This window comes from Barbus barbus, assembly GCF_936440315.1.
Source record: "Barbus barbus genome assembly, chromosome: 20".
Classification (NCBI taxonomy): Eukaryota; Metazoa; Chordata; class Actinopteri; order Cypriniformes; family Cyprinidae; genus Barbus; species Barbus barbus.
This window is the reverse complement of record NC_136748.1, coordinates 6,429,321-6,449,722: the sequence shown is the minus strand read 5'-3', so window position 1 is coordinate 6,449,722 and position 20,402 is coordinate 6,429,321. Positions and strand designations below refer to the sequence as shown.

The window sequence follows — 20,402 nt, the reverse complement described above, 5'->3', positions numbered from 1 at the left end:
AAACATACGGAAAATAGCAGCCATCATCAGCATCACCGTCTCAGCGTTCAGTCCCTCAGCAGTACTCTACACTCATGCATTGACACTCCCAGTGGACCATGCTGCACTGAAACTCACTTTAGCCACAGGTTAGCGGCCATCTATAAGGTCACCACTGTGGGGCTCATTATTCCCAGCTAATTTGTCATGAAGCTTTACATATCAAGATATTTCATTATATAATTGTAGGGCTTCTTCTGATTCAAAGAAGGGGTGGTGTATGTATGGTTAAAGCTGCTGTGTATTATTTCTCACTGCAAGCTGCACAAAACAAAACTGCAAAAATATGCCAGGCCTCTCAAACAGAATTCAGTACATTTGGTTTCCAGTTTTCTGTGAAACTATTGCCTTGATATCAGCAGGTTTAAGTATGTTATAGTTTTATTTTGTCACCAGTGCCTTGATTTAAGCTGCATGTCTTCAGTTGAGTTGTTTTTTTTCTATTACAACAATGTTTGTCATCATTTGCCAAAGATGGCTTCATGCACTATGTAAGAGGTGCTTGTGAAAGGCCAGTGGAATGTCTGCCTATGTACAATGGAAAAGCTCTGTAAATTAGCAGCTAAATTTGGCTGGTTGTCATTGAAAAGCAGCCAGAAAAGGGAAAAGGGATTCACTGGACAATATACAGTTGAAAATCATACAGTATTTGTGTTAAAGAAGATTATTTTGAATTATTTGTCAGATTTGGTAGACTGAGGCTTGTTTAGGATAAGACATGGTATGTACATGTGAATGCTTAATGTCTGATAAAGAACTATGCTATACTTCAAGCGAAATCGAAGAATGAAAAAGTGTGGCATCATGTTGGCACGCACATACTGCCGTTGGTCTATGAAGATTACTTTATAAGTGGATGTGCTTTGGGGCTCCACCTTGTTTGACATGGGCAATCTTTTTAGGTTCATTTCTTCACACAGTCTGCTGAGGTCAGATATAAGTAAAAACATGAACTGGAGTGCCAAATTGCACATCGGGTCAAAATGTCCACATCTCTACAATCAGATGCTGTTTTAACTGCTTTTCTCATCACTGTCATTATTGTTGTGTGTTACTTGTGTTTCTGAAAGGATAGCTTGCAGCACATAGTTAAATACTCGCCTAAACATGGCTCCCATCGCTCATGAGCTGCTTTGGAATGTTCACAAACAGTATACTATTGCTCAGCTGTTTCAAACTTCTGTTTACCCTTGAGCCAAGAACAAACTAAATCAGAAATAGAGTAAATAGGGGCCTTTAAGTTAATATTCTGATTACTAGAAATCCAAATAACACCGCTTGCATACCTCTATTAATCAGAATTTTTGAAGATATATCCACTGCAATGATCGTCCTCATACTAGAGGAAACTCTAATAAAAAAAATTATTTGAACCATTGTCTGAAATTCCCATTGATCAAAGTTATATTTGCCTGTTGAAAAAGTGCTTTAGTATGTAGGCACCGTAACAGTATTCGTTTATATATCCAAATTAAGATAATTACTACTAGAAGACTAAATAAGTTGTAGAAGGTCAAGCTATCTGAGAAACTGGAGCCTGGAGGGCCAATATGCTGCAGAGCAGAGCAACACACCTGAAACAGCAAATAAAGATTACTGGAATCTTACAGGCAAGTGTGTTGGGGCAGGTTAAAGCTAAACACTACAGGACGTTGGCCCTCCAGGAGCAGGACACACCTGGCTCAACCGCTAAATGGGCCTTGGTGTATGTAAATGTGGTCATTGGCTACCATTACATAAATTCGTAATATGTTTTTAAGTGAGCAAACATCACAGCCTTTTATCACTCCTTTGACAAGTGGCTAGTAGATGACATTTTGACTGTTTAAATCTCCTCTCCAGGTTTGCCTTTGCCCTCTGCTAATGGAGCGAGGCCACGCAGGCATCGGTAGGAATGGTGTCGTGTAGCATGATAGTGGCCTGGAGTGTGCCATCTCGCTGGTTTTATCTTAGTAGGCTGGACATGTTTACCTTCCCAAATCCACTTGTGTCCCTCAGGGTATCGAGGGCTTGTCATGAGAGCAGTCTACACTGGTGGCGAGAAATGGAGGACAGTGGCAATGTTCTAGTGTAGCAATCGTACCAGGTATGAGTGGTTTCTTTCCTGGTAAGGACAAAAAGACTTGCTATTGCTGTTTTGTCTTTCTTCTTTTGGATCGACTGTGGGAGCTTGAAGTAGGAGGCCTAACTCTTCAATGATCTCAGTCATCAAATGACTTTCAAAATCCAAGCTCGTTTTAGGCTTTAGAACAAAACAAGAGTCCATCAGTACAGACAGGTCAATCCAGTAGATTTTTGTTGCTCGGTTTAGCTTGGTACCCGTTCAGCTCTAAATGTCAGCTGTCTTAGTTTGCGCAGCCATCGGTGAAGCGAGCTGAGGCTCTGTGTTCGTGACAAGCCTGATCAGTCTCACTCCACTGGAGCCGTACGGGCTGCTAGCCGAGACCTGACTTCCTGTGCAGCGGGTGAGGAGGAGGATTGCTCCGTTGGCCCTCAGGGATACCACCGCCGCTGCCGTTGATTATTTTAGACAACTCTGGCGAGTCACGTGCCAGGTCTACAAGTTGCTTTTTGGCTGTTGTTAAAGGGCCAATCTGTTTCTGTTGAATAAAGTCACTATAGTGGAATTAGGGATCGTTTTAATTAAAAATGAAAGGGAAAGAATGAAAGTGAGAGGCCTGTTTCTATCATGGTTTTAATATATCCAAGGTGCACTCATTGGAAAGCATGAAAAACAGCAACACAGTACAACAAATCTTGTAGGTTATGCTTACATTGTAAACCCGTTTATTAATCAGGTTCAAAAACACTGTCTCCAGGCCTATTCACACCAAGAGTGAAATGAAAAGCAAAACGAATCACTGACGACAGGCCTATTCACACCAGGAGTAAAATGAAAAGACACAACAAATCACAGATGACAGGTTTGTTCATGTCAAGAGTGGAAAAAAGCACTCTGCTTATTCACATGCAAAATATAACCCATCTAGTACTACACCATGGGTGTAGCTTGACATTTGAGCTCGAGGTGGGTCAAACCGAGCCAGGCGATTTGGTCAGTCACACTTATTTACACATATTTGAGCTTTTCTGTAGCAAACCTACAAATTCACACTAAGTGTACCATATTTAAGTGATTTTACTATGAATATACAGATCAGCAGCAGATCATGGCAACCAGATACATTGCTAAGTCTATTCTTGCCATGTTAAGCTTGGCACATTGAAAATAATGCAATATAAACATGTTTGTCAACACGCTCTCAAATTAGGCCTTTATTTGAGCAAATCAATGAATGAATGAACAGATTAACAGTTCATGTTCTAATATGTATATTTCGGTTGGTTCTGCGTAAATAACATTTGGAAGTAAATGATCCTGAGACAATGAGAACATTAAGCCGCTTCAGTGGGTGTATACTGCGGATCACCTTTATGAGATTGTCCGGAGTCCGGAGTCATCAACCGTGGCATCCTTGCTGTATCACCAGAAGAGTTTTGCTTTATATATTATTACGCTGTTTCATTTTTGTTTCGAATACACACTGTAAATTGGCTTATTGAATGCGCTGTTTCTCTGCTGCTTTTTTCCAGTACATCCGCTCTCTACTGTACCTTCAGACTGCCGCATTATATTCATCAGGCTCCCTGCCCTTCCTCATGCCACTTCAACTTAAATAGTTGGCCAATTATTTTTACTCTAATTATTTTCTGAGTACTTTTCCTTCTTGATTTAAGTGTGCTCTTAACATCAGTCGCCAGAGTGCGTCCAGGATGAAGCCGGCTCCGAGGTCTGTGCTTTTCTGCTGTCCTCCATTCCCCAGCCTCATTTATGCAGGAGACATCCTAATTTTAATGTTCTCTTCCCTTATTCCCTTATTCCCATTCTTTCATTCGATCTTTCACCGAGATCTTAAGATGTGTCTGACAAATATTTTGAATATAAAGTGTGTTGTGTTTAAAAAAAAAAAGATGATAAGAAATGTAACCTCATCATCATTAAACTCTAATGCAACAATTAATTTCAAGGCTGTCTGTGCCATTTAAAATCTTGATTATTATTACAATTAACGCAAATAAAAAAATGGCATGGGACATGTTTTTCCCTCTCTGTGATTTGTTTTTCTCTTTACCATGGCACATGAATGGCATACAAGATCAAGGTCATTAGGGTAGAAGTTAATAAACACTGTCATGCACATTTGTTCAACAGCCCTGGGCATGGTTTGATTTTAAACCGGGATAAGCATTGACCATATCCAAGAGTGGAATATGGAAAAAAAAAAAGTGAGTGTGAAACAGAAAGTCAGGAGAGAGACATTTGAAACATTATTGAAGGCTTGAGGTTTAATGAATCGGTTTTAACGCCAGTGCCATAGAAACCCACTGCTGCATTAAGCACACATTGAATTAGACCATGAATTTTCTTGACATGGGCACCGGTTGACGTCACATACTCTGTCATAGGCACAAATTACCAAGATTGTTCTCTGTATGTTTAACATGTGGTCCTCATGGACCTTACTGACATTATTGTCACTCAATTTTTTCTTCTTTTCCCTACCTCTCTGACCTGATTTTCCGACAGGCAGATTTATTGTTTAGTTAGACATTATTTCAATATTTATTGTTAGGTATTGCTACCTAAATAGAAAATTGTGTTTTATTTAGTTTTTTTAACACTATCTTAACATATTCACATCTTCTATAAACAGGACAATATGTACGGCGGTGCAATCTGGAAGTCCATGTTTTTTCCAAAGGTTATTGTCTGAATAAAGGGCGTTGCACACAATTAACATTTAGGCCGACATCGGATTTATTCAGGTGTGGCTCGGACATTAAATCCTTTAGAACTAAATGTGTGGTTTATAAATCTAAGGTGGAGCACCAAGGAATTTAGTTTTTTTCCATTGGTGTGGATGTAGTTTTCTTGAGATACTGACTAGTAGGATATTATAAGACAAAAGCATTAGCCTATTTCACAATTTATTCATAATATTGTCTGTCGTAATATGATTTAAAGGTAAAAACAAGTTTTTTACTGTAATTCGTTAATCAAATAAAACGCAGTACTTCAGGTAGATGAAATGTAAGTGTTGTTCTTGGAGAAAAAGATATCCATAACTTTGGTTGTTGATGTCAAAAACCTGGCATCTAATCAAACTATATCTATAGTACAGCTTTTTGGTCCAAATTCATGTGTCACTTGGTAAACGATGCCCAGATGCCAACACGGACAGTTTGCATGTCATGATCTCATCCACAAAAAACATGTTCAGAACAATTCAAGATAAAACAAAATGTAACCCAGTAAGAAATATGTCTAGTAAATTGCACTTTTGTTGTTTTATACATTTATAAAATTGTCAGATTTACTGTAATAAACAATTTTGTATTATTGGGGGCATATTGCAGTTCATAATAATACATTTCAGTTTTTGATTTTACACTGTTATGTGCTGTATCTAGAACAGATGTTTCATGTCATAGCATAGTATGTCCGCAGTGTTGCCAACCTGCCAATCTTGTTTTAGTTGGCCTTTAGATCAAGGATAGGTTCTTTGACTAGATCTTATTACATTAAACTCTTGGTATTATTGCGGGAGATGCAAGCTGCTCTCTAAAAGGCTATTTATTTTGGAGAAAACAGCTTTGGAATACATTACACTAAGATAACTGTGACCAGAGCATGCAAAGATGCAAACTGTTATGTGAATTGTACCCCAGACCACCTCTGTAGGAGGTGCTTTCACACAATCACACCAAAATGTCTAGCGTGATATAACCCTTAGGATTTAGAATCTCTTCTCAACACCCGTGTATAAACTTTACCTTGGGGCATTTGATTTCATCAGCCCTGAATAGCAGAATTGAGTATTATATATATATTGATTAATTGACAATTAATGAAAGAGAGTAGTAGACTGTGAAATCATAAGAACTGTGCTGCCCAACTGACATCAGATGTTCTTCTGTAGTGGGGTTTTATGATTCATCTGCAGTTTGCCATGTTATAAGGGCTCTGAATTTAATTGACTCACTTTCTTGTGCATGTCAAGTACTGAGATACTGGAGCGTAAGAGATCTGACATGGAAATCAAGGATAGGCTTTATGTACATTTTATTTATTTGTTTTATTATTATTTATTTTGTCTCAAGCACATGGAATAATTTTTTAGGTCTTCTTTCATCTGTTGTACACACCTTTATATAGCGCTTAGAATACAGATATATCTTGTTCATATACAAATGAACAGCAGTTCCAGCCTGATCTCAAGGCAATTCCAACATATTTTACGAGGTGGCTAATTCGTACGAATTCGTACGACCTCACTCGTACAAATTCATAAAATGTTTGCTAAATTGTACATATTTTACGAGTTATATGAATTTGTACGAATTACCTACACCTAAACCTACCAGTCACTGGGGTCTAGACAAATTGTACAAAATCGTACAAGTGAGGTCGTACGAATTAGCCACCTTGTAAAATACGTATGAATTGGTCGTGAGACAGTGTTGGCAGTTCATATAAAAATCACAAGGCTGTTTTTGACTAAGGATACACCAAAACATCGCAAATTATTTGTCCAGGTGAACAGTGTTGTTAACTAGGGGAAGTTGTGGCCTAATGGGAGTCGGACTTGTTACCCAAAGGCTGCAAGTTCGAGTCTCAGGTCCGGCAGGAATTGTAGGTGCGGGGAGTGAATGTACAGCAATCTCTCCACCTTCAATACCACGACTGAGGTGCCCTTGAGCAAGACCCCCAACTGCTCCCCAGGTGCCGCAGCATAAATGGCTGCCCACTGCTCTGTGTATGTGCACTTTGGATGGGTTAAATGCAGAGCACAAATTCCGAGTAGGGGTAACCATACTTTGCCACGTCACGTCACTTTCACTTTTCACGTCACTAATTCCAAAAATAGTATATTGTCAAATAAGTTGTATGTACTGTAAATACTATTAACATTGTATACCAAATAATCCAAATGAAGCACATACAGTACATACCTAAACCAGTTGTATAAAGCAACAAACAATAAAAGCTATCGCTATCCATGTATTTAGTTTTTGCCTGCCATAATTGGTTTCTATTGCTCTGTCACTCAGTAGCCACAACCACAGTGAAATCTCATTGGTGTGCATAGCTGCATTTTAAACATCAAATAGATGTTCGTATGATGCCACAGCATTTTCACCGACAGTGTGGACAGACAAATTACTTGCTGAAACTGTTTGGACACATTTATTTGCACTGGCTCATTCTCTCAGTCCATTTCTCTTTCTGTTTATTTCTCATAATTTCTTTCTGAGACTCATGAAACACGTTGTTGAGTGCCCACATCCTGTCAGTGATCTCTCAGAGCCTCAGAGGCGTATCAATCTGAGCACCTGACGTCTCCTCTGAAACACCACCCCCGACCGGCTCTCCCCGCTCCAGCAAAACTCAGATTAGGAGAGAGCAGAGTGACATAAAGCCCCTTTAACAGCGGCCTACACCCACCATTCAGCTTTATGCCAGCAGCAGCAACGGAGCTTTTGGCTGCTTGTTTGTTTATCTGTTCTGCGCTGCATGTGGAGTCTCTATCCTCTCATGTATTAGCACCGCTGTCGAGATATGTCAGACTGACTGAAGAGGTCACGTCAAGAACTTCATTTCTGCCGAGATGTTGTTAAAAATATTGCCATTTACTGACTGTTCCTGGGATTATACACTACACATAAGCAGAGAATGTTTTGGAAAGTTCCTCTTTGCTTTGAGAAAGCATGCGTAGGACTTTCTTGTCTGCCTTTGATAAAGGGCGAGTATTCTGCAGTGTTTTTGGAGAACTGTTTGCCCAACACAGTATGTTGAGTCATGTGATGACAGAACTGCAATGCCATGCCACCTCAAGAACACTCATAATCTCATTGGCACTACATGTCCACTCGCTTGCTCAAACACAAAGCATGTTCACGCCTTCTATTGCTGTGCAAACATGGACAAATGGATCTGACAAGAGTGTTATGGAGGAGACTGTGGTATGACATCAACGGCTATGACTGTAACACCCTTCATTAAGACATTCAGAGTATAATTAACTGCCCAACAGTAGAGTGGCTTCAACTGGCGTCTCTTCATCGGTCTTGTGTACTTTCTCCCTATGTCTACAAAAATATGTGTTTTAGTTAATTATGTGCAGAGAATAACTGGCTAAATTAAGTAAAGGAAGTCTGATTTTATGAAAGTCCAAAATGTTGTTATTAGTTCAGAAAGAACATTGTGGCGTGATATGGAAAACTTGGAACTGCTTCATATCTGTGCAGTTATAGAAAATTAATCAAAAACTTAAAACGTCTTTCAACCAATCACAACCATTTATTCGACTCATCCTTATTATTTTAGTCAGTGTTTGTTTGTTAAAGTTATTACTTTATAATAAGTGATATACCTTTAATGGCTTGTGGGAACTCAGAAATCATATCCAAATGTTTACTTGATCAACGTACTAATAATATCCGTGTTTTACTCAGTTTTTCTTTCAAGTTGCCAAATAATGCAGTAATAGCTGCCGAATAATATTGTTTACGACTAGTCTTAGAGAAAGAAAAACAAGCAAGAGAAAATATCTAGACATTACATCGTGCACCTGTGCGATCAAAGCAGATTCTTAAATGTGGCACACTGTACCCGTTTGAGACACTCCCTGCTTTGTGCGTGACTGTAGAGCATTTCATGCCAACGCCAGTAGTCGTAATTTGCAGGCGGATTGAGCACTCCAACAGTAAACACTGACTCAAGCCCAAGGAATCTTAAGAGCTTTGAAGTAATTGCAGGTTACTTCTGAAACGGTTTCTCCAACATTGCTCGGCCATCAGAAACCAGAGCCATGCCACAGCAGACATCTGTAAGAGGGGAAATAAACCGCCAAACACCTCTCTGCTAGATCTCTAGAGCTTAATTAATCTCTGGTTTCAGATTCATTAGCTTTGTCTACTCTTATACAGTCATGTAGTATACATTAATACTTTATCTGTCTGTTCTATCTTTATCTTATCTAACTTTAACAATCTTATATATTAATGTGTGTGTGTGTGTGTGTGTGTGTGTGTGTGTGTGTAAATAACATCAGTAAGGAAGGACTAGAATGTCATAGCAATTAGGAGAGAACATCCAAGCAACTGCGAAGAAACATGCAAAAACACGCACAAACCTTTGCAAGATTTTTGCATGGGCATGACTTTTCTTTTCTTTATAAGATGTAAAAAATCCACCTCACTCACTTTAATGTATACAATCTTTGGCATAATGTGCATCAATAATGACTTGCTTTTTCTTACCCTTGACATTCATAATGTTCACCTGTGCCTTTTTTTAGCAATAAAGCTAGCAAAATCTCTGCAAAAACTCAGCAGATGGCTGTGAACCTTCGAGAATGCCACTGCTTCATGTTGAGCTGAGATAGTCCTGACATTAGCATCACTTTTATTCAGAGTGTGACGAGTAAAAAAAAAAAAAAAAAAAAAAGTGGGAAAAAAGAAAGATAATTGCTGGTTTGAAGATCTTTAATGCAACAGGCGATGAGGAACTGAAAAGAGCAGCTAAGCCCATCACTCCGACAAACAATCAGGCTGCTGTTTAAGAGGCCAAATTATAGGTTGGGCTGGGCCTGAGGATCAAAATAAAATGTCAGAGGAGAAGTTCACAAACAAGAGTCAAATTGGTTGGAAAGACAATGGATCTGAGCAGTCTGTTGGCATGGGAGCCAAGTAAATAAGTAAAGATTTTGGCCCATGAAGTCTCTCCAAGAATTTATGTAGTTTAGTTTATAGCTTTATTAATCCCCTTGGGGCTTTTTTTTTTGCTTGTTTTTTTTAAAAAGCTTCACAGCCCAGTCCGTGCTATTGTTATATGTGACCCTGGACCACAAAACCAGACATAAGGGTCAATTTTTTTAAATTGATATTTATACATCATGCTGAATAAATAAGCTTTCAATTGATGCATTGTTATATGATATGACAATATTTGGCTGAGATACAACTATTTGAAAAGTCCTTGGCAATGCATGTTACTAATCAAAAATGAGGTTTTGATATATTTACGGTAGGAAATTTACTAAATATGTTCGTGGAACATGATATTTACTTAATATCCTAATGATTTTTGGCATAAAAGAAAAATGGTTAATTTTCACCCATATACGATGGACTGTATTGTTGGCTACTTACGACTGGTTTTGTAGTCCAGGGTCAAATATATAAAAGAGCACCTAGGCCCTTTTGCTAAATATTCTCCTTTTGGTTTCATGAAAGACACACAAAGGTGAACAAATGGATGAGGGTGAATATATTACAACAGAAATGTTATACTCGAGTGTACTATTACTCAATTACTGCTTTTATTGATTTATTGTTGTATAATTTTCTGCAGATAATGAAATTGTGTCTGTGTGTTTTAGTACGTAGAAAGGTTTTATCTTGGCAGTCCAATCTTGGGTGGTGTGCCAAAAACTTTACCCGTAATACAGGAAAGGAACAGCATTTTTGCTGACTCCCCTTTTACACATCCGGTGTGTGTCACAAGTGGGCGTTTGTGGTTGCAAAATCATAGAAATGTGTCGAGGTGTTGGCTGCAAACCATCACAGTAAAGAACGAGTTAAGTGCCAGGTGATCATACTTTTAAAATGAAGGATACTTTTGTGTCATTACAGGGATCTAGATGCATTAACCACACCTTTATATATGCTATTAATGTTTTAATAGTCTGTGATTATTGTAATTTCACTCAGTATCCTTCATAAATATTGACTATTTCTATCTACAGTATATTGATTGCTACACTGTAAAAAAGTTGAGCCAACTTAAAATATTAAGGCAACCAGCTTCAGCAGATTTTATTTTTGTAGGAGATTCTTAATACTGTACACTGTAAAAAAGAAACAGTATTAAAGCCAGGTCATACATAAGAGGTCATACATAATTACTAGGTGTTAAAGTTAATCTTTTTTACTTAATCCAGCATATTTGTTGATATTGTCTCATTTGCTTTGTCATGTGTATTGTCTCATAATTCCATGAGAGTAATCACACTTAATTAAACATTTTGGGCATAATAACCCATGTCAGACCACTGAACCCTGTGCACACCCTTTAGACACTTGCCCTGTTAAAGGTGTTTTATTTTTTTTTATTTTTTTTTATTTTTTTTAAGTCTTTTGTGCTCACCATAGCTGCATTCGTTTGCTCAAAAATACTGTAAAAACAGCAATACTGTGAAATATTATTATAATTTAAAGGAACTGTTTTCTATTTTAATTGTTTCTATAGTAATTTGTTCCTGTGGTGGTAAAGCTGATTTTTTTTTTTCTGCTGAGCTAAAACATTTTCCCAGTCTTCAGTGTCACGTGATCCTTCAGAAATCATTCTAATATGCTCAATGATCTCCTGCTCAATTATTATTAGTGCTCAGTCATAAATAATGGTTTATTATTATGAATGTTGAAAACAGTGCTTGCTAAACAGCATTTATTAGAAATATTTTTTCTGTGTCATTATAAATGTGTACTGTCATTTTTGATCAACTGAATGTGTCCTTGCTGAACAAAAGTAATAATTTCTTCTTCTTGTTTATTTATTTCTTTTTAAATTTTACAAACCCAAAACATTTCAATTGTAGTGTCTGAGTGATAAATGTTTCTTTAGCACTAAATATGAGTGATTATGATTATAATAGAATTAGAATGATTTCATGTGACACTGAAGACTGGCGTTATAGCTGCTGAAAATTCGGATTTACCATCACAGGAATAAATTGCATTAGAAAATTACAAATATATTCAATAAGACTATAAATATTAAAATAAAAATAAAAAACTATTTTAAATTGTAATATTATTTCACAGTATTATTCTTTTTGCTGTATTTTTTATTAAATAAATGCATAATTGCTCCAAATCTTTGACCGGTATGTGTGTTTGCTCACATGATGGAAGTGTTCTTGGTGGTTATAGCACATTGCTATATGATTGCTAGGTAATTTGCAGTCAAAAGAGCCCACCTTATGAGATTCTATGCATGGTATTATGGTGTCTAGGTATTGCCTGAGTCCATCCTTCATTGTAAACTGTGTGGGATTTTTTTTCACTTATTAAATTGTCCATGAGATGCGTGCCAATCTTAATACTTGGGGTTAAACCAAAGTATCAACAATAGGAAAGCATGCACTTGCCTTAGCAGGCATCACTAAACCAATAGTTTGCATGTGATTGTCATTAAGAGGGCATTATGGTAAGATACTATCACATGTATCGTTTGGATAAACATCTGGCTGCCGTGCTGCTTTGAATTGGCAGTGAGTGAGAGAGTAATAAAAACTGCATGAAACATCAAAAAGAGACCTGCCCGCGTTCTGTCTGCATGTGGCTCTGAACTTGAAATTCACAGACTTCAGCCCCCCACAAATACAAGCAGACACAGCTGAATCTCTGGTCTTAGCGTGTAAACTCACTATTATCACTGTAAAGGGCTGCATCAGCTAATGAAGGCCCATCCATTCTATTATAGCCCCTAGGGTAGAATGGTGCTCCCAAACTCTCCAAATGGTGGGTGGCATCCTGTTTGAAGTAGTGTAGATATTGCAGCAGTCTGGAGGGTGGATGTCGGGCACCTGCTGCTGTCTGTGGGAGGGATGCATAGAGAAGCATAGTCTTTGCTGATCACAGAGCTTGTAAACATGCAAACCTGATGCAGTGTTGTTGTCTGGCATAATATTCCCAAAAATCTTACTTGTGCATGGTAGGACGTGCGGTCTAAATGTAGTTCGTTTAATAGGGCTATCTTAAAAGATAGTTTGTAACAACAAAGCATACCTCTACCTAAATTTTTTGCAAATATTCAAAAAGTTGAAAAATTGCAAGTAGAACATCAACAACTTTCATTCCTTTTGACAAAAATAGTTATTGCGGCCTGATAAGAAATTAACAAAGACTTGTTTTCAAACATTTGTTTGCACAATACTATGTTGTGACTTCAAAATACTTTGTCCAAAATGCATGATTTGTAAACTAATACATTTTGGTGTTTGCATCACATAACCAGCCCCATATCTATGGCTCTTCTAAGTAAACTTGCTTGGTAGGTCACCTGGTAGAGCATTGCAATGTGGAGCACACATGTACAAGTCATGATAAGAGAGCTCAAAGGCCATGTACACACTGCAACTAAATTAAATTGTCAGTTCACATTTTAGTGCGTATTTCGAACCTTCAATCCTTATTGTTGCCAGATCTTGCTAGAAAAAAAAAATAGCTAAAAAGAACAAACCCATAATAAACTGAAATAAATCCAAATACTTTACATTGAAAATGAGTACAAATGCCACGACCCACACTTGCCCACTTTAATGATTCCATAAATTTGATCGCTTTATGAGCCAAGCCTGAACAACTATAAAAGTGTTTATAATAAGTGGACATGGCAACACTGCAAGAGAGCACTCTGCGGAGCACATTGTCTGATTTTTTAAGAATTTATTAGCAAATTATGGTGGAAAATAAGTATTTGGTCAATAAAAAAAGTTCATCTCAATACTTTGTTATATACACATATTTGTTGGCAATGACAGAGGTCAAACGTTTTCTGTAAGTCTTCCCAAGGTTTTCACACACTGTTGCTGGTATTTTGGCCCATTCCTCCATGCAGATCTCCTCTAGAGCAGTGATGTTTTGGGGCTGTCGCTGGGCAACACAAACTTTCAACTCCCTCCAAAGATTTTCTATGGGGTTGAGATCCGGAGACTGGCTAGGCCACTCCAGGACCTTGAAATGCTTCTTACGAAGCCACTCCTTCGTTGCCCGGGTGGTGTGTTTGGGATCATTGTCATGCTGAAAGACCCAGCCACGTTTCATCTTCAATGCCCTTGCTGATGGAAGGAGGTTTTCACTCAAAATCTCACGATACATGGCCCCATTCATTCTTTCCTTTACACGGATCAGTCGTCCTGGTCCCTTTGCAGAAAAACAGCCCCAAAGCACGATGTTTCCACCCCCATGCTTCACAGTAGGTATGGTGTTCTTTGGATGCAACTCGGCATTCTTTCTCCTCCAAACACGACGAGTTGAGTTTTTACCAAAAAGTTATATTTTGGTTTCATCTGACCAGATGACATTCTCCCAATCCTCTTCTGGATCATCCAAATGCTCTCTAGCAAACTTCAGACGGGCCCGGACATGTACTGGCTTAAGCAGGGGGACACGTCTGGCACTGCAGGATTTGAGTCCCTTGTGGTGTAGTGTGTTACTGATGGTAGCCTTTGTTACTTTGGTCCCAGCTCTCTGCAGGTCATTCACTAGGTCCCCCCGTGTGGTTCTGGGATTTTTGCTCACCGTTCTTGTGATCATTTTGAGATCTTGCGTGGAGCCCCAGATCGAGGGAGATTATCAGTGGTCTTGTATTATGAGTGGTCTTCCATTTTCTAATAATTGCTCCCACTGTTGATTTCTTCACACCAAGCTGCTTGCCTATTGCAGATTCAGTCTTCCCAGCCTGGTGCAGGTCTACAATTTTGTTTCTGGAGTCCTTCGACAGCTCTTTGTTCTTGGCCATAGTGGAGTTTGGAGTGACTGTTTGAGGTTGTGGACAGGTGTGTTTTATACTGATAACAAGTTCAAACAGGTGCCATTAATACAGGTAACGAGTGGAGGACAGAGGAGCCTCTTAAAGAAGAAGTTACAGGTCTGTGAGAGCCAGAAATCTTGCTTGTTTGTAGGTGACCAAATACTTATTTTACCGAGGAATTTACCAATTAATTCATTAAAATCCTACAATGTGATTTCCTGGATTCTTTCCCCCCATTCTGTCTCTCATAGTTGAAGTGTACCTATGATGAAAATTACAGGCCTCTCTCATCTTTTTAAGTGGGAGAACTTGCACAATTGGTGGCTGACTAAATACTTTTTTGCCCAACTGTAACTGAAAAAACAACAAAATCTTAGACTGAAAAATAAATATACAAGGTGCAGAGGATGTTTTTGTGGTATTCTGTAGAACTTTCTGTGGAATTCTAGAGCCACATATGTAAGCCATTTTCTTTCCGTTTTACTTTTGTAGCTTTATGAAACTAATAAGCAGGAGTTTTTTTACATTTCTGTAATGATTTTAGGAGAAAAGGGGGATTCATTATGTGGAATAGATGCCAAATGGAAATATGCAGAGGGTTTTATAGAGTTCTGTAGACGCTAGTCTGTCAGATTTTTACCAGCCACACAGAACTAACTCAAACCAATTTTAAAATGTTGCCTGAGTCTCTAATAAAGTCTGCCTTGGTCTTGCTGTTTGTTGAACCCTCTGCTGCACCCAAAAGCACATTTACTGGCAGAACAGATGGAATCTTGACCTTCACAAACTGTTATTGCCACAAGCAATTACAGCACAAAAACAAAAATTATACCATGTCTCCCTCTCCTCCTTCCCTCCTTGTGTTTGAGCTAACAGTTGTTTCATTTGCGCAACGTGTTAACTAATTAGATTAATTAATCAAGGTTAATTAATCCGAGAAGCAACGACTGACTGAACAGAGAGCACAGCGGAGGGGTAGGCTCACACAGCACTCTCTGCGTGAACCCGACATGCGCACACACATTCAAGACGAGAGAAAGACAGACCGTCTTAGCGATACTTAGAAAAACACCAGATCTGTGAGGAGGAAAGGGGATCTTTTTCGAAGCTGAGACAGCTTTGAATAAACCACAGGACAAGGAAACAGCAGAGCTGTAGAGGTGCCATGTAAGCTGTTAGCGATAAGATACTGGAAAGAGAGACCTGTGCACCATAGTCATGTGGGAGATGGAAATACAACAGTAATTTACTGTAAGCACAGGGTTGGGAGGAAGACATAGCTCCATCAAATGTCCAAGATCAGGGAAAATGTGCCTCTTGTCTGAACAAAAAGTCTGTGATTATGCTGTTTATTTTTTTAATTTAGAGGACAGGCAATCACTTTGCACTCTTAGGCATGTAGTTAAACCAGTGTCATCATTTGAAACAGGGAAAATCGTGAAACAGGAAGTTACTCTGGAATTAAAGAGCTGTATTGCATCATGTTACACTTTCAATGACAGATAACACTCCCTCAGATTCTGATCATATCTTTTTCTGGTTCTAAAGAAAATTACAAATTAGGGATGTAATTTAGGGTAAAACCAGGTTAAAGGTCAACCTTAAGTCATTCAAAACCTGTGTGACTTTCCTTCTTGCATGGAACAGGAAAGTAAAATGTTTAGCGAATATTGAGTAGGTTGAGAAAAGGCACCCACACACCTTTAATGTATTATTATTTGTTTAAATATATACTTTAAATATTTTAGTTATTATTTATGAATTACTTGAAGTAGATGCACATTTCAAACATCTTCATTCGTGAACAGTTGAGTGGAATCACTGAATCATGAATTTATACGTTATTGCTATTATAACATCCCTTGAATTAACAATACAGGTAGACAGACTCCTGATATGTATCTTTGACTGGGGTTGTCACATGATTTATACAGTAGTTAATATTCAATTATCGAACTAAAATGTGAAAATGCATTCATTTATAGTATATACAATAATCAATAATTTCGAATTTGCATTTTGCATTAATGAGATTCAAAATTTAAAACAATACATTTTACATAATCTTTCAAAATCAGATCATTTGGAATAGGTTTATCCCAGGGGTCTTCTTGACAAGACGGCCCCTTTCATGATTTTCACTGTTATGCTGCAATCATTTATAAATGTGTCACAATTTATCAGTAAATACACTCTGTTCATAAGAGAGCTATGGCAGTGGGTTGATTCTCAGTGCATATCAATTTTAATTATGGTCAATTTTAAGAACTTAGAAAACAATACACAGTCCGTTTGACTTTTTAGAACTTTGTTGTGTTCCACAGAAGAAAACTTTACATTTTTGGTTGAACTATTCCTTTTCGGTATGAAACTGAGATATTTAAAAAAAATCGTTTTGTCTTATTTATTTTTTATAGTATTTGGATGCTTTGAAACACGCACACACTCAAACATAATAGCACAAAGGCTTTAAATCATCCAAAAATGCGCTGGAAACACACCCTCTTATGGTTATGAGATTATTGTTGGTTTGAAGGACAGTTTTATATAGGTACAATGAGCTTCTTTTTTTTGACAAGGGAGGAATTCTGAATGGAAAGTATTAAAGAAGGGTGGACAAAGCCTAACCCTGCAAAATATTACAGTTGACCTAATTGATCTTAAAGAACATATGAGCCGCCCTGATGAAATCTTGTTCAGCTCTATATATATCGTGTCTTTATTATGTCCTTTTTATTTTCATAAAATCCCTCAGGCTATTGGAAGCAATCTCAAATGTTAATTCATGTTCTTAATGCAACATAATTCCCTGTTTTGCATATTAATTTTTTTTTTTTTTGTTCACACTAAGATAAATAGCCGCCTTTGTGACTTTCTGACCAGTAACGTCATTAGAAAATCAAATCGTAAATTAGGTCTAAAATTGTAAAAGATAATGTGCTTCTCACTTAGTGAGGCTTTTCTGTCCCCACCATAAGCAGGTATGGAAAAGACTTCCTAAATTGAATGACACATTTATTTTTTAAATCTATGTGTGCTTCATGTAAGATTAATGTTGTCAAGATACTGCACTTCAACCAGAAAATAGAAAACGATTTAAATAGTCTCATCACATGATCCTGTATCACTACTGATCATGAAGTCATAACATGGTGTATGACCTTATCTTTATAAGTCATGCATGTGTGTAAATGTGTGAAAATTCATTTTCAGTGCAATCTATTTGTCAGTTGCACATATGCATTCTGTGGTTGGGATGATCACATGACATTTTTATATATATATATATATATATATATATATATATATATATACACACAATACAACCTCTAGTATAGATCTTTTTTATTGTTTAATCTGCATTAAAAATATCAGAGACATTCTCAACTCATTCTGTGAATGGCCCCAAAGAATATTTTACCTATTAGTTTTGCCTATTAATTTCAGGGGTCTAAGAATGGTTTGCATTAATTGTACAAAATTGATATTACAAAATTACATTAAGGCCAGGGGAGATGTGAATGTCAAAAGAAAAATAGTTTTCCTTTTCACCCCTAAAGTGTATCAGAGTGTGCTTCTTTTAAAGAGGACTCTTAGACAAATTGACAGATTGTTGTCTGTCTTCATTGTTTTATCGATTTTCACATTGTTATGTCTATCTTTCACGATATATATAACAACAGCTGTTCTATTATTAGTAGAATTGCTAAAAATAGACAGTTGTTTTAATCATTGTTCTGTTATACATTTCTGTGTCATGCTCCTGCTCTGTTTTATTTCCTTTGTTCCATTCTGAGAATTACAACATGTATTTTTGGGAATGGATTGTTTTTTGATTATTATTATTATTAATAATTAAAAAAAATTTAGTTGTTGTTGGACAGCTTTCTCTTTTATGTGAATTACTGGAATGTGTTTTGTTTTGTTAATTTGTGTTGTGCTTAGCTGGATTATTTTTGATGCAAAGTTGATGCATCTGTTCCTCATTTGTCTGTGTGTATTTGTTCCTGTTAAAATATGATGGGACCCCTCCTAAATAGTGTTTTTTATATATATATATATATATATATATATATATATATATATATATATATATATATATATATATATATATATATATATATGGTTGTTGTGGCCAAGTCATGCTCTCAGGTGCTAGAATGAATATGACCAAACTTTACCTCACGTGCCCCTTGCCATCTCTTCACTGATGAGATAGCAATTACTCGCATTGACATTGGTGCATCGTGAGCACCCTGGTGTGTTGACACTTCTCAGACTGAATCAAACAAGCGCAAAAAATGAGGACATCACCATGCTGCTATCACGACTGCATGCCCCAAGTGCAAAGCTTATGACTTTCTTCTGACAACATATGATACGCATTGATGACAAGTCATCTTTGTGGATGCATCATACTGTGTAATGAATGACGACTACTGTTTTGCCTCTCCAGAAATGGGTGGCACCATCAGGGGCGAGATGGCTAGTGAAGAGTGGGATTTAATACCTTTATGTTTTAATGCACCTTTAATGCCTCGTTAGCTTTGGAGTCATTGTATGTAAACACTCCTGCAAACATTACAACGGTTTACTTACTAATTGTAAAGGCATATTGAGCTAAACTTTCACTCATAGATATGCTAAACCTTGCCTACTGGAGCAACATCAGCCTTGTTTGAAATGGAAAAAGTTCAGCTTATGTAGTTTATAGGATACGGCATGTTTTAAAAAAATAAGTATATGAAAGTTTTGCAGCGAGAAACATATAAAACAATAGTGTCAATAATTGTTGTTGACATCTTTATACTGCCTTTATATTTTTTGCAATACACAATTATAATTAATTCATATTTGTCCAGTATACATCTGGATATTTTGCATATATTTATTTTAGTGCTGTCAAACGATTAATCGCGATTAATCGCATCCAAAATAAGTTTTTGTTTATGTAATATATGTGTGTGTACTGTGTATATGTATTATGTGTATATATAAATACACACACACATACAGTATATATTTTGAAAATATGTACATGTATATATTTATATAATTTATATTGTATATAAATATATTTAATATAAAAATTAAAAAAATTATTAAATGTATACATGTGTGTGTATTTATATTTACATAATAAATATACACAGTACGCACACATTGTGTCAACAAAAACTTAAATTTTTGATGTGATTAATCGCGATTAATCGTTTTACAGCACTAATTTCTTTATATGCTGTTCAGAACTTATCCATCTTTTCAGTTCGTCAATTAGCAATCTTAGTGCCAAATCTCAGTTTGATCTGTATGTGTGTGCATCAGTGCATCAGGAGCATGTCAGTCTTCATGCAAGAACACCTGCTATCTACTTGAATGAGGACAAAAACTCAAATCTGTTAACAGTGGCATGAGCTTTAATGCCTCAAATCAGGCCATAACTGTATTTGTAGACTGTTCAAGTTCATTTCAGAAGAGGCAACTAGACGAGTGCACTTTAAAAAATAATTCAGTGGCTTTGTAAATATCACAATAATAAAGAACTACCTTAAAAAAATCTCTAAATGACAAATGAAACATACCACAAATTTAATTGTCTAAAATATGCATCTATTATTTAGTGGGGGGGGGGGGGGGTTCGACAGAAGAAACTTGTATTTAGTGGGGGGGGGGGATTCGACAGAAGAAACTTATATTTGACTAACAGATTATATTATTTTTGTTCAATTTCATTCAAAATATTTGAGAATGGAGAAATCAT

At 37.0% G+C, this 20,402-nt stretch overlaps 1 protein-coding gene across 1 annotated transcript in view; it reads left to right on the top strand.

The window, feature by feature from the left end:
- Positions 1 to 20,402, top strand: part of LOC306886578 (BRISC and BRCA1-A complex member 2) — a 90,859-nt gene that overhangs the window by 46,727 nt on the left and 23,730 nt on the right. The gene's annotated exons all lie outside the window — the stretch shown is intronic.